Source organism: Callospermophilus lateralis, unplaced genomic scaffold (assembly GCF_048772815.1).
Source record: "Callospermophilus lateralis isolate mCalLat2 unplaced genomic scaffold, mCalLat2.hap1 Scaffold_93, whole genome shotgun sequence".
NCBI lineage: Eukaryota > Metazoa > Chordata > Mammalia > Rodentia > Sciuridae > Callospermophilus > Callospermophilus lateralis.
Window position 1 is genome coordinate 608,301 of NW_027517451.1, and position 10,823 is coordinate 619,123.

The 10,823-nt window shown below is 33.9% G+C and overlaps 1 pseudogene; it reads right to left on the minus strand.

The window, feature by feature from the left end:
* Positions 1-7,321, minus strand: part of LOC143641275 (protein SIX6OS1-like) — a 33,961-nt pseudogene extending 26,640 nt beyond the window's left edge.
* Between the last annotated feature and the right edge of the window lie 3,502 nt (positions 7,322-10,823).

A 10,823-nucleotide genomic window follows, 5' to 3' on the forward strand; every position in this document is an offset into this window, starting at 1 on the left:
TACAATTTTATTCCCCTTAAAATTACTTGCTTTTGATCACATGTACATGAGAACTAATCCCAAAAGACCTTAAAGTGACCTTTAAAACCTGAATTAAACACAAAAACAAATCTATGAAGCTCTCACCAGGAAAACAAAATAATAATTAAAATACAGAAACAATACTTATCTAATAAAATTATAAATAGAAATACTATTGTGGATACATGTGTAATGTCCACTCGGTAAGTGATGGAAAGGGTGCAGGCACTGAAAAAAAGTCATAGTTGAGACTGATTTATTGCATTCTTCTCAGTACAAAGATATAATAATTAAAGCATCATATTACAGAAAGGTTAATACCTAGAAATTCCATAATAATAGTTTCACTCATTTTTAGTTGTTCAGAACATGCCAACACTGTCTTTTGAATTTCTTCATGTTCTCTTTTCTTCTCATAATATTCACGTGAAAAGGGTGTTTCTGAATATTTTAGTTGGTATTGCTTCAAAACTTCTTTATACTGACATACATAATCATGATACATTTTTCTGTTAAAAATAAATGATGTAGAATAGATCTAAAAACCTAGTAAATATCACTTGTTAAAGTCTCCTAAATTAAGTATAAAAAGCAATTCAAACATCTATTTGTCTGTATTACTCTCATTATTGTCTGTCCTTCAACTTTCTTTAACCCCAAGACACTTCTCAGCCACACTTTTTTTATTCCTCACCTGGTTAATCTTCTTCAATTTAACTTCCACTCCCACCAGTATAATGACATTATTCTTTCCATGGTCATCAATGATCTAAATTGTCCAATCAAATGATCTATTTTTTATGTTCATCCTAACTGACATTGAAGAACTGGGTTCTTTTAGTCACACCTTTTTTTCCCCACATTTTTTATTGGTGCATTACAGTTGTACATAATGATGGGATTTGTTGTTACATATTCATTCATGCACAGGATATAATATAATTTGGCCAATATCAGTTATACCTTCTTAAATATCTATGCTCCCTGGGTTCTGACTTCTGTAACTATGCCTTTTAAATCTCCTTTAATTTTCTTTAGCTGAAACTATTACATGAAGTCACGTTCTATGTGTTAAAACTCTGGGTTCATAATCATTCATGTATACCCCACAAGTATTCTTATAAAAAAAATTTGAGCCGTTTGGAGGAACTCTTCTATATCAATTCAACTAATAATGGGTGACCATCTATTTAGGCACAAGTTGTAAGTGAGGCATTATTCTTACAAAAGAATATTAAGACTTCTTTTTTATTTGACCCATACGCCAAAGGAGTTGATTACTACTGCCTATGTGCCAAAACTTTGTGATGGGGTAGGGGAGAATATACTGAGGATTGAATCTAGAGCCTTGCATGTTAAGCAAGTGCTCTACCACTGAGCTACATCCCCAGGCTGCCTATGTGCCAAATCTAATCCATCCTCTGTTGTCTGTGAACTAAGAATGGTTTTTCAATTATTGAAAAAAACTCGAAATATACTCCATGACATAATAAAATTATATGAAGTTCAAATTTCACTGTCCAATAAGGTTTTAGTGGATCATATCTCATTTATTTATGTATGGCCTAAAGCCATCTTGTACCACACAGTAGAGTTGAGTTACAATACTTACTATCTGGTATTTTACAAAAAATGTTTGCCAATCCTGATCTATAACACTGAAAGTACTCAATACAGTTCTTCACTGAAAATATACCCTCAGCCTCAGTGTTAGGGACTGCACCGAGAGCCTCACTCATTGAGCTATACATCCCCAGTCCTACAGAAAATATATTCCTGAATTCTCTTTTTACCAAATTCTGGTTTCAAAAATAATATTCATAGTAAACTTTTTGAGAATATATAGTCCTTATATTCCTCAAGATTTTATTTCTTGGATCAAGAAATTTCTTAAAAGATGCTATAATGATTGTTCTCCTTAGCAGAGAATAGGAGCAAGTATTCTTAAAACTTCTGGTTTAATAAGTAATGATTGATAAGTACTGGGTCAACAAGTCTGAATTTTAAGAATGATCTAATTTTTTAATATTGCTAAACTCTGTCCCCTTTAGCAAGATAAAGCAGTTGAGCCCCAAATAAATTCCTGTTCTTCTAAATGTATGTTTATTAATTAAGACCCCACTTATATAATAACTTGGGAAAATGGTCCAGGGAGAAGAGAAATACCATTGAAAAATTAGGCCTGGGTCACCTGTTTCATATGAGATTAGCATACCACATTCTATCTTGTTCATACTATATAGTCATATCCACTTCTAACATCTTCCATATAGAAACTTTGGCAGAACACAGCATAGCTAAGTCATGATTCAGAAATTCATTATTATCTAATTTATTCTAGCAGTACTAGTCTTCATGAATGCTCAGAACAAGAATGGGAGATCAGAAATAAGTAGCTAGTGCCCCTACTTCCTCAGTACTGATTGTTGAAATGAAGGAAGTTATATGCATTTATGAATATGTCAAAATGAATACCACTATTATGTATAACTTAATGCATTAATAAAAACATTAAAAACGGGGACTTTTTTGAAAGAACTTACTGAAAATATTACCACACTCCCCAATTTCCCCTTTTTGAAGACCCAGGAGAGAAATTTCTCTCAAGTCTCGGGAAAAACTTCATAACTTATCTTAAGCAAGTAAACTGCTAAGGATTAAAACCAGGGCCTTGAGCATCCTAGGAAAATGTTCAACCATTGAGTCACACCCCCAGCCTCTAATTGAATTTTTTTAAATGAACACTCTGATCATATTTCTTGATCAATGCCTTGACTACTAAGAATTTCAAAGCCTAATTTCTGTACTTTTAACAAACAATATGCAGGACCACATGTAGCCTTGATTTTTTTTAAACACTGTGGTATTTTTATACAAATATCTCAAATTCTTTTGGGATTGAAGCAGGATCTATAAATGACAACCTAATAGTCTCCTTCATCTTTTCCACCTTCTGTCTACTCTTTGGATGATAGCATACTTTTGCCTTTCTCCACTTTGCTCCATATATTTTCCTGAGAAACCTCATCTACATACAAGATTTCTAATGCCATTAAGTCCCAATTTTAAACTTTAGTTCTAACCTAAGACTCATTTTTGAAAATAATGGATTATAGATTTTACATGGGTAGTTATTTTAGGAGGTTTTTTTGTTTGATATTGGGGACTGAAATCAAGGGTGCTTTACCACTGAGCTTTATCCCCGGCATTATTTATTTATTTATTTATTTATTTATTTATTTATTTATTTTATTTATTATTTCTTATTTTTGAGACAGTATCTTGCTAAGTTGCTTAGGGTCTCACTAAGTTGCTACAGCTGCCCTTGAACTTGAGATCCTCCTATCTCAACCTTCAACTTGTTAGGATTATAGGTATGCACCACAAGGCCTTCAACATATGTGTTTCTTAAATAAAATGTAAAAACTGATAAGTGTTCTCAAATCACTTCAGTTTTTAAAATTAGGTAAAATTTTAATGCCATATATATCATGTTCAAAGTCTCTAACATTGTTTTATTATATTCATTAATTACATTTAATCCCTAAGATGATGTGATTTTACACGAAGTTAAATAAATTCAGATAACTACTGGTATTTCTCCATTAGTATATAACCACTTTACTAAATTAGCAATCTGAAAAACTGAAATTTGACACAAAATGCCTTTAAAAAACCAATACCTCAAATTTTTCAAAATGTTTATTCTACAAATAATTATCCTCCTAAATGTTTGCTTACACTGTTCAGTCAAAAATACCATTAATTGAAGAACATTGCTATAAATGCTGATAGATAAATGGTTTATATCTAAGGCAATATCTCAACATATTCAAGCTTTTACAACAAATATGGAGACCTTCAAACATTCAGTCCAAGATATCACATTTACTTAAAAATAATTCCCTCACAATACACACTTTCTAAATTCTTACAAAGTATGTTCCAGTAATACTAATTTATAAAACTGATACACTTAAGTTAATATATATACTGTACTTGTCTTTTTCAATGGTTTCTTGATAAATAGTAAATTGGTTGGTCCTGCATATAATCTTCATGTTTATGAAAAACATCACATGTTGGCTTCCAGCTATAGAAAAAAGTTATAGTTGTAATTAGCACTTCAGAACGATAAACAAATAAAAAAATTGGCAGAGATAATAAAAAATGAACAAAATCATTTAAAGAGAAATAAATGTGTCTTCCTAGAGAAAACAAGTTTACATCAAGAAAACATTCCCTATGCCACAATGAAATCTACTACTCTGTATAATTAATATAAACCAATTTTTAAAATAATAAATACAACAGTATAAAAAAGAAAAAAAATTGCATATCCTATCCCCATCACTATCAATATCCACACACTCATATGCTCAAATATTAATATTCATTAATTTTTACATAAAATTTGTTTTTGAGATATGATAGGGAAAGAAGCAAATATAGCATGGCTGAAACTAGGCCAAAATAGATTATCAAATCAGATAGAATAAAATGAATATTCACCTCATATATTTTTGTTTTATTATATAACTGGAAAACTATTACCAATGCAAAAAATCTAAAATTACTATATATACCATGGCAGCTTCCATTCTAAGTATTGTTTGAATATTTCCTCTATTTTCATTTTTTTTCCAAATTCAAAAAGTACATATGCAAAATGAAAAAGAAAAAAAAAGTCCATATGCCCATTTGGAAGCACAGAAGAGTATACATAAGAAACTATCTTACATATTCTCAATATTAAATAACTACTATGATTTTAAAATTGTTTCAAGATTTTGCTACAATTATATATTTTAACATTATTGAGATCATATTCACATAAAATTTATCCTCCTTTATCACTTACTGAAATTATACTTAAATATTTGTCTTAATTTCTTTTCTTTCTTTCTTTTTTTCTTTTTTGTGGTGCTGGGGATTAAACCCAGGGCCTTGTGCATTCCAGGTGAGCATTCTACCAACTGAGATATATCCCCAACCCCTTAATTTCTGATACTTAAAATATATTCCCCAAAAGGAAATTTGAAGGTCTAAGATTATACATGCATATATTCTGAGTATTTAAAATTCCATAAGAAACATAAGCTCAATGAGAAGATATTTACTATAAGCTTTTCAATGTGCATCCTTTGAGGTTTTTCTTAGATATAGATATATTATCATGGATTGGGTTCTTATTATGAATAATGATGCATAAACTGCTTTGTTCAATTTGCAATATACTAACATTTTCCCATGTCAAACATACACCTATGTCATGATTTTATTGGCTGCCTAGTGTTCAGTCATCTGGATATACCAAAATTCATTTAACTAGTCCCTTAATGTTGAACATTTAGAGTTACTTCCAATATTTTCCTATCATAAAAATGGTTGAAGTAGAAGTCACACAATTCAATGGCAAGAAAAGAAATAGCTTGATTAGAAATTGGACAAAAGACCTAGAGAAATATTTCTCAAAAGAAGTGTTTTATCTTGAAAAGTTTTAGGTTGGATTCCCTTATACAAACTAAGATCTTAAGCCAGAGTGTAGTTCAGTGGTTCTTGTCTATCATGTATCAAGGTAGCACTTGCTTATCATGCATAAGGCCCTGGATTTGATTCCCAGCACCACATAAACAAAAACACTAAGATCTTGAAAAGTCAAAAAATGGAAATTATTTCAGACTAATAAGACTTACATAGACTACACTAAAATTCTTTATTTATACTAACTTTATCTAAGTTAGTGAAATCTCATAATTCAGCACTTAGGGCAATGGTAGAGAACATGCTTATTAGCATGTACAAGGAAGACCCTGAGTTAAACCCCCAATACCAAAAAAACAAAACAAAACAAAACAAGCAATGGTGTCTTCAACTATAAACCTAGAAATCTTGAATAAAAAAATCAAATGGCAATTACTGAAGGTTCATTTCTTTCAAATACTCACTTACTACAGTTGTCTTTGATTTCATTACTATGTTTACAGTAATGAGCAATTTCCTCATCTGTTGTATTTATAGTTTCATGTATCTTACAAATAGTTGATTTGTTTTCTTTTATGTCTTCACAGCATTCTAAAAGAGGAAATGTTTATTTTCTTAAAGTAGAAATTATAAATTCAAAATAAACAAATACAGTAAGAAAAACAGTTTATGTCAACTTACCTAAAAGGAGGACAGCCAGAAAGGAGAGGAAGTGAGGCTTGAGAAGGGAAGCCTCCTGTACTAAAAACTAGAAGACCACAGCCCCCCAGAAACTAAGGAGGATTTGTATTTGCAATTGAAGAATGTACACTGGGCTAGATTAGGTAACACTTAAGGTCAATTCATCTTATGATGCTATAAATTCATGCAAATGTTTACTCATTAATTGTATTAACATAAGGATTTTGTTATTGACAAATACATAATTTCTATCAATTAATTATTAAATACACCATCAACTAACTTATTTACCAATGATTTAAGATAAACTTAGTTCTTGAAAATATTAAATAATTTCATAATATTTTATTTTTTGATTGTAGAAAAAAATAACCAAATTCAATCTTTCTGTGACAATTAAGAAGTTAATAGTTAGATTTTTAGAACTAAAATATTTAAAGCATTATATTTATTTAATTTGCGCAGCCACTTCACTTATATTTACTAGCCAATTCACTTATTTTCAGAATTATTATTCCTGAAAATGTGGCATCAATTCTGGTTCCTAATTTTTGATGATTTCTTTAAAGAGAAACATTTCACTCAAATATTTGAAGTAACCTTGTTATTTGAGAAATATAACATTTTTTAACTGAACCTTAGGGGTCATTGCTGCTTAAAGCAAAATTCTTCACAAAATAATTAAATGCAGAATGCACAAAATTACTGAAAAACAGTAGGTGAATCACAACTATTTTGCCTAGGCTAAAAAGCTCATTATTAGTGGAGAGAATTAGTAGAGAATTTCCAGAATTAGTAGAGAATTTATACTAATAAATTAGTAGAGAATTTCCAGAAGAGTTACAATGCCAACTACAAGTTGCCATAAACAGGGCAATTATATATTATGCTATATGTCATAAAAATTAAGACAAAAACATCTTTAACATGCAAAACTACTTACTATTAATTCTTTGAATCATGTCTTCTTTAGTACTTGTATCTTGCTCATACTGGAAAACTAAAACAATTCTATTGTGACTTTACTTCATTGTTAAAATGTCGAATAATAATACAGTTACCTATTTATTTTCATTTTATACCTACCAAATTCTAACAAAAGTCTGTCCAGACTGACAAAGAGGCTGTCATTCATCTTGGATACTATGTAAAGAAAATAAAAAATAAGTGAATATACACATGAATATAAAATGAAAATACACATGTATATTCAGTAACAACTTTTTAAATATAACATTCTCACAAAAAAATGTGGATGGAGCAAGACAGAGGGTAAGAGACGTTTTCAGTCCACAGCCACCTTCCTGGTAGAGCCCTAAGAGACACTTAGGCAGCTGCTGAACGTCGTTGCATGGCTGAGACTAGGGGCAAGGGTGGGCGCCTTCGTGATTGTTTATTCCTGGTACTGCAGTAAGTCTTTGAATCTCTGTGGATCCAGACAACTAGACTTCTCAAAAGGGTGTGCCCTGTAAAATAAATATCTGAATATGTCCCTGCTTGGCGTGTGTACTGCCCCGCGCAGTGAAAGTCCTTCACCAACAGCAAGGTGAAACCTAGAAAAGTGGTGCAGGTTTACATTTACCAATTTGCCTCCCAATATTTAAAAAAAAAAAAATTCACACGAGAGCCAACTCACTGTACAGAACACGCCAGAGGTGGGGTTCACAGCTCTGGCTCCCCGTAGACCCGAGGGGCGGCTTGCGGCTATCAGTCGAGACTTGCGGCGGGAATTTGCTGGCCCGCCCTCCCCTCAGGCAGCGCTGGTGGTCTCTGCCCACCACAAGCCAACCACCACGCAGCGCGCGTCAAGCGCCCGCCACAGGATGAGGCTCGGTGTGGCGGGTAGTTCTCTGGAGTAGGGCCAGGCTAGCCACTCAGCCCGCTTTCCTCAGAAACCACCACACACGGTTCCTTTTCCCACCCACCTAAACAGCCCCTCGAAACCCCGACGTCCAAACCCTCTTTCCTTAGGGTCCCAAACTCCACTTAGGGCCGGAGTCGTCAGGAACGTGACCCCAAACCTAACTCGAAGGTCTGGAGTCCCGTCCTGCCCTCGCCCCCTGGCGTCAGCGTGGGTAGACCCCGAGGAGCACGCAGCAAGAAGCAGATGGCGTGGAAGAGCGAGATCCCGCTCCCTGCGAGAACAGGGTGGGGATCGCGCCATCCGGGGAGTTAGAACCACAGGAGTGAGTGCAGGGTGAGGTAGCACTCAGAAAAACACAGGGGGTCTGTCGTGAACTCTCCCGCTGCCTTGCAACCTAGTGTTAACTTCGAAGACTATCCAGCCCTCTTCTAACATAATAGATTTAGACAAAAATTGCAGAATAGCAATAAAATTAACTTTAACATGACAATAAGAAACTCATCAATCAGAATTCAGTTTTGAATTCGGCATTTTGCTTCTTTGAAAAGCATAATTCAAACACGTTTTAGTAAACATTTTATGACTACCTCATTTGTTGTTGCAAATAAAGCATATTTTGTGCCTAAAACTGTCACCACTAGGTAATTTATGTTTTAGATTTTTCATGTCGAAGTGAAGAGTGAAGAAACAATAATGTAAACAATTTGCCTCAATCTGTTGTTGTTGTTCTCTGGACTGAACCCACGGCCTCAAGTATGCTAAGCACGCTCTCTACCACTGCGCTAGATCCCTCTTGAATCTTTTATTCCTGGTGAACATGTGAAATAATATCAATAATTGCCTTAAGCCGACAATACTAAATCATTTCATATTTTAAAATGGAAAACAAGCTTTTCTTAAGTACATACCATATGTATATTTTATTATAATGTGTTGTAATGTTCATCACTAGTATTAATGATAGTGAACCATCAAAGCTAAGTTAGGTTCTGATGATTTAAGAATTTACCATATTTATTTGTGTGTGAGAAAGAAAACCTTTATTTTTCCAGCATTATTGAGGTATAATTAATCACTTTCCAAAGGCCCCACCTATGGACTCTGTACTTGAATTGTTCCACCCTGTTAGTATCTCACAATGGGGAGTAAATTTCAACCCATGAAGCCTTGGGGAATACCCTCAAATCATATCCAAGCCATAGCAATTATGAAATAATTATCACAATCAAATTAATTTGTATAACATATTCACCACTTCATATAGTTATCATTTGTGTGTGTGGCATGAACATTTAAGATCTACTCTCTTAGCAAATATCAAGTATGCAATTCAGTGTAATTAACTATAGTCAGCATGCTACACCATAACTTTTCATCTACCTAACTCAAACTTTATACCCTTTGACTAAAATCTCCCCATTCCCACTTTCTACTTCCCCTCCCACTGGCAACCATCATTCCACTGTACTTTTATGAATTCAGGTTGAACTTGACCCAAATCCAAAATTATATCATCCTGTCTAATATTTCCTGTCTTTCTGACACTTCCTAAGAATCAACACATGAAAATTGTTATCTTATGTGATTATCATCATCTCTTATAAATAATTATTCACAAGACATTGATTTTTTCCTTTGATATATTCTTTGTATGCATCCAATCCACTCTATACATAGTCTTTGTAGTCAAACAGATATGATTGTAACTATGGTTCTATCATTTGTTAGGTCAAAACTGTGAGCAAGTTTCTAACCTAAGCTTCAGTTTTCTCAAAAGCAAAATGAGAATTATTACGATAGGATAGTTTGAAAATTAAATTATTTCTATAAAGCCCCTAATGTAATGCCCAACTGTAATGGCCAACACATGGTATATAGAAAATTAAAAAGCCATTCAGAACAAAATTCTTCAAGTTCCATGTGGTCATATTTCATATGATCCCACTTACATTTTCATTGTAGAGGAGGAATAGTTTATTTGGGGGCTCACAGTGTCAGAGGTCTCAACCCACAGACTGCAGGCTCCATTCCTCAAAATTCAATGTGACGCTGAACATCATGGTGGAACAATGTGGGGGAGGGAGGCAGCTCATAGGATGATCAGAAAGCAGATACAGATTCCATTTGCCAGATATCAGATATATACCCCAAAGGCAGCCCCCAATGACCCGCCTCCTCCAGCCACAGTTAATTCTATCAGGGGAATCCATTCATTGATTGGGTTAAGGCTGTCATAACCCAATCATTTCTCTTCTAAATCTTCTTGCTTTGTCACACATGAGCTTTTGGGTGACACCTCACATTCAAAGCATAACAGAAGCTATCTCATCTCTTCCATAAAGCCATTTCCTCTGCGTCCTGAGTATCATCTCCTTTCACCTCCTCAGGAATGTTAAAATATCAAGTATTCCTTTCCTCTTAGGTGTATTCATCTTTTTCCATTCAGGTAGCTCTTGACCATAAGTTTTTAACTTGGTGAAATCTCTACCAGTAGAAAGAAAAGAGGGCAGGAAGAGAGAGAAAGAAAAGGAGGGAGGAAAAGAGGGGAGAGGGAGGGAGGGAGGGTGGAAGGGAGGAAGGAATCAATCTTTCCTAGACACTAAAATTCTCTATTTGTCAACATATTTCTCTCATCCCTCCGATCTGGTAATGCTAACCAGAATACAAGTTAGTTTCACTGGAGCCATGGGTATCCACCTGGCACTGGAACAAGTCCAGAGGCTCTAAATAGGGGCACTTCCCTGGAAACAGGGGACACTGGAATCTACCAGAT